Source organism: Belonocnema kinseyi, chromosome 10 (genome assembly GCF_010883055.1).
Source record: "Belonocnema kinseyi isolate 2016_QV_RU_SX_M_011 chromosome 10, B_treatae_v1, whole genome shotgun sequence".
In the NCBI taxonomy this organism is placed as follows: Eukaryota; Metazoa; Arthropoda; class Insecta; order Hymenoptera; family Cynipidae; genus Belonocnema; species Belonocnema kinseyi.
This window is the reverse complement of record NC_046666.1, coordinates 71,519,927-71,524,944: the sequence shown is the minus strand read 5'-3', so window position 1 is coordinate 71,524,944 and position 5,018 is coordinate 71,519,927. Positions and strand designations below refer to the sequence as shown.

General features: G+C 33.6%; 1 protein-coding gene and 5 non-coding genes across 9 annotated transcripts in view; 1 reads left to right on the top strand and 5 right to left on the bottom strand.

Annotated features, from left to right (window-relative positions):
* Nucleotides 1-5,018, top strand: part of LOC117181468 (zinc finger SWIM domain-containing protein 8) — a 377,164-nt gene that overhangs the window by 55,770 nt on the left and 316,376 nt on the right. The gene's annotated exons all lie outside the window — the stretch shown is intronic.
* Nucleotides 848-918, bottom strand: Trnag-gcc. Its single transcript has one exon. It is a non-coding gene; the product is annotated as a tRNA-Gly (tRNA).
* Nucleotides 1,614-1,684, bottom strand: Trnag-gcc. The gene has a single exon. It is a non-coding gene; the product is annotated as a tRNA-Gly (tRNA).
* Nucleotides 2,687-2,757, bottom strand: Trnag-gcc. The gene has a single exon. It is a non-coding gene; the product is annotated as a tRNA-Gly (tRNA).
* Trnag-gcc lies at nt 3,318-3,388 on the bottom strand. Its single transcript has one exon. It is a non-coding gene; the product is annotated as a tRNA-Gly (tRNA).
* Trnag-gcc lies at nt 3,949-4,019 on the bottom strand. Its single transcript has one exon. It is a non-coding gene; the product is annotated as a tRNA-Gly (tRNA).

The window sequence follows — 5,018 nt, the reverse complement described above, 5'->3', positions numbered from 1 at the left end:
GGCGCATACTTTGAATAAAATATTTGTTATCATTCTCTTGAAATAAATGTGTTTTTTTCTTGAAAAAATACCGGTTTCATATGTATACACCTGGTAAACGTACTTTATTGTACTCTAATACATTTTCCAAAGTTTCAGCTCGATATTTTATTTACAAAAAAAGTTCTTAGGTTCGAAAAAAGTAAAAAACATTCAGTGAACTGAAAAAATGAGGTCGGTAATATAGGAATTTAGCTGTGTCACATGACCTTAATTACTTTTAAGAGCAAAAAAGCGAAAAACATTCTGTTACACCGCGACACCGCCATACAAAAATTTAATTTCGTTCGAACTGATTAACTTTTTTTTGGATAACAAATGATTAATTCTCATTCAGCATCCCCGTACCTCGAAAGGATGTTTTTATTTTTGTAAAAAAATCAAAAATTCTGTTTCTAATCGCTACTGCAGAACGATATTTAAAACCTATGAAATTCTACACTGTTAAAAATTCCTGTTGTGATTTCACAATAAATGTAATGGAAATTTATTACCAAAACGTAATGTAATTTCATAATACATGTAATAAAAGTTACAACGCATGTAACGTAATTTTACAATACATATATTGTGATGCAGATTTTTTTGGATGTTGTGATATTACAATATATTCGTTGTAATTTCACAATACTGTATTATGACGGTACACTTTTATGTATTGTAAAATTACATTACGTTTTTTAAGAAACTTCCATTACATTTATTGTGAAATCGCAACAGAAATTTTTAACAGTGTACTTTATAAAAAATTATCATCGCTTGAACAAGTGAGTCCTAAAAAATAGGCTTGTGAAAATAAAAATTAAATTGCATCGGCCGGGAATCGAACCCGGGCCGCCCGCGTGGCAGGCGAGCATTCTACCACTGAACCACCGATGCTGATATGAATTTTGTTATTATTTATTCCATTCGCTTAGGCTCGTACATTGACTGAAGCACATAAACTAGTTTCTTGTGAAACAGGTACCCGTAATAACCAGCTTGGCCGTTAATATTACTCGGTCGATGTGCGTAGTTAGTGAAATCGTAACTTCTGTTTATAAGATGAATAGTAGAATGTCGTTCATAAAAAGAAAAATGACGAGAATGAGGGTTCGTGGTAGCTTTGAGACAATGGTAGTTTTAAGAGATGGTATCTTTGAGAGCTGATGGTAGCTTTAAGTCCATGGTCGCTTTAAGAAAGCGTCCAGAGGTGACAATTGTTACCTTCAACGCTAGCGGCCGCTCGTCATTATATATCTCAACATCATCGCAGGAGGTTTCAAACATCGTATTGGATTGACTTATAATATCCCAATCTCATCAGTCACTTGACTGTTACGCACAATATTTTGTGCTTTGGAAGATATTGGAAGAGTAAAGTATAGGTTCACAGATATTCGGTGAGTTTAAAAGAAGTATTCTCCGATTGCCTAGATATTTCGATTCATAAATTCACTATTACAAAACTAATTTTATTTTAAACTTAGTATCTACAATAGATTCTGTATAAATTTACTACAGCTGTATCAGTATTATCTTCTTTCAGTCATAACATTTTTCCCCATTAAAATTACGAAAATTTTGCAAAAAATTGCATCGGCCGGGAATCGAACCCGGGCCGCCCGCGTGGCAGGCGAGCATTCTACCACTGAACCACCGATGCTGGTATGAACTTTGTTATTATTTACCCGAGGCAAAATCCTAATACTCGGCAAGTCCTCTGCATTCTCTGTCACGAAAAATAGAGTTCTGCGCGAGGTTGAAGAGAGCTTTTCTGTCCTCGTTTTCCCTCGAAAACGCTCGAAAATTGCGAATTCAGAAATAAGTAGGCCTCCGCGAGCATTAAAGAGGCTTTCACAATATCCTAAAACTCCGTCCGTGCTGCTGTCAAACCGAGTTCGCACCGATGATTTTAGAATATTGAGCGAGCACGTAGCGAGGTTTCAAAAAAAGTTTCAATGTTTCACAAGTGCTCGCTAAAGCCTCTTTAATGCTCGCGGAAGCCTTCTTATTTCCGAATTCGCAGTTTTCGAGCGTTTTCGAGTACTGAAAAGCTCTCTCCAATCTCGCGTAGAACTCTTTCGCGACAGAGCATGCAGGGAGGACTTGCCGAGTATTAGGATTTTGCCTCGGGTATTCCATTCGCTTAGGCTCGTAAATTGACTGAAGTGCATAAACTGGTTTCTTGCAAAACGGGTACTCGTAATGAGCAGCTTGGTCGTTAATATGACTCGGTCGATGTCAACATTTAGTGAAATCGTACGTCTTGTTTACAAGATGAATAGTGGAATGCCGTTCATAAGATGAAAAATTATGCAACGGAGGGTTTCTTTATAATAATAATTATTATTAGTATCGAAGCACCCGAGTTTTTATTGGAAAAATACTTTTCACAAGCAAAATATTTGTACAAACAAGATTTTATACTCGGGAAGATATTATAAGAGTAAGGTCTAGCTTTACCGAAATTTGGTGAGCTGAAAACACATATTTTCGTAATGCCTGGATATTTCGATTCATAAATTTACTACTAAAAAATAATTTTATTTTTGAAGGCAGTTACAATAGAATTATATATAGTTACCATAGTTGTGGCAGCATTAACTTCATTAGTTCTTATAACATTTATTTTCAATAAAAACTTTACAAAAATTTTCAAAAAAAATGCATCGGCCGGGAATCGAACCCGGGCCGCCCGCGTGGCAGGCGAGCATTCTACCACTGAACCACCGATGCTGATATGAATTTTGTTATTGTTTATTCTCTCCCCTTAGGCTCGTAAATTGACAGAAGTGCATAAACTGGTTTCTTGTAAAACGGGTACTCGTAATGAGCAGCTTGGTCGTTAATATGGCTCGGTCGATGTCAACATTTAGTGAAATCGTACTTTTTGTTTACAAGATGTATAGTGGAATGCCGTTCAGAAGATGAAAGATTATGAAACAGAGGGGTTCTGTATAATAATAATAATTATTATTATTACTATCGAAGCACCCGAGTTTTAATTGGAAAAATACTTCTCACAAGCAAAATATTTGTATAAACAAGATTTTATACTCGGGAAGATATTATAAGAGTAAGGTCTAGGTTTACCGAAATTCGGTGAGCTGAAAACACATATTTTCGTAATGCCTGGATATTTCGATTCATAAATTTACTACTACAAAAATAATTTTATTTTTGAATTCAGTTACAATAGAATTATATATAGTTACCATAGTTGTGGCAGCATTAACTTCATTAGTTCTTATAACATTTATTTTCAATAAAAAGTTTACAAAAATTTTCCAAAAAAATGCATCGGCCGGGAATCGAACCCGGGCCGCCCGCGTGGCAGGCGAGCATTCTACCACTGAACCACCGATGCTGATATGAATTTTGTTCTTGTTTATTCCATCCCCTTCGGCTCGTAAATTGACAGAAGTGCATAAACTGGTTTCTTGTAAAACGGGTACTCGTAATGAGCAGCTTGGTCGTTAATATGACTCGGTCGATGTCAACATTTATTGAAATCGTACGTTTTGTTTACAAGATGAATAGTGGAATGCCGTTCAGAAGATGAAAAATTATGAAACAGAGGGGTTATGTATAATAATAATAATTATTATTACTATCGAAGCACCCGAGTTTTAATTGGAAAAATACTTCTCACAAGCAAAATATTTGTACAAACAAGATTTTACACTCGGGAAGATATTATAAGAGTAAGGTCTAGGTTTACCGAAATTCGGTGAGCTGAAAACAAATATTTTCGTAGTGCCTGAATATTTCGATTCATAAATTTACTACTACGAAAATATTTTATTTTTGAAGTTAACATTTACAATAGAATTGTATATAGGTACCATAGTTGTGACAGCATTAACTTTATTAGTTCTTATAACATTCATTTCCAATAAAAAAATTTACAAAAATTTTCCAAAAAAATGCATCGGCCGGGAATCGAACCCGGGCCGCCCGCGTGGCAGGCGAGCATTCTACCACTGAACCACCGATGCTAATATGAATTTTCTTATTATTTATTTAATTCGCTTAGGATATAGTTGTGTTAGCATTATGGCATTTATTGTCACAAATTTGTCTTTGAAAATTATTCAAAAAAAATTGCATCGGCCGGAAATCGATGGTATAATATGGTTATAAATTTGTTGGATATATTAATCAGAGACGGTAAATCTTAGTCAAACTGACGGGGTTGATGGGGCGTTTACAGGTTTCATGATGATTTGTGCCAAATTGGGTGCCTGTTTTCAAGAAACTTTCCATCCGTCTAACTTTTTACTGAAATTGTGTAAAATTAGAGATACAAAAAGGTCTATTTATACCCAAATTTCGGTACAAATCCTTTTTAAATGAAAAGTCCATTGTTATATTTTGGGTTCCGAATCCATTTCTTTTGGTTAGAAATTCTACTCAAAGGTTAAAGATTCAACTATTTTGTTGAAAATATATTTTTTTAGTTGAAATTAATGTCATCCATTTTTGGCTAAAAATTGATCACTCTTAGTCCAAAATTCAACTGTAAAATTTTCGTTAAGAACTCATCTTTTTTTTCAAAATTTAAATACTTTGTTGAAAGTTAAATTACTTGGCTCAAAATTCATTTTATTGTTTTAAAATTTCACTATTTTGTTCAAAGTTCGGTTGGAATTGAAAATTATTTTTTTAATTTTTGTTTGAAAATCCAACTATATGGTTGAAAGTTGAACTACTTTGTGGAAGATTCATTTTAATGGTTAAAAATGTAGTTATATCGATGCATTTTTTCTGTTTGAAAATTCAACTTTTCCATTTTTAGTAGACAATTGATTGTTTTTAGTTTAAAATCAATTATTTGTTAGAAAATTCTTTTTTTGTTTTATGTATTTGAACATGAATTTTTTTACCTAAAAATTTAACTACTCGGATTCCATTTTTGGTTGAACAACAGTTTTTGGTTGAAGTTTAATCTTTTTACATTCTCATCAGAGAAGGTATTAGATATGTGTAAAATTTGA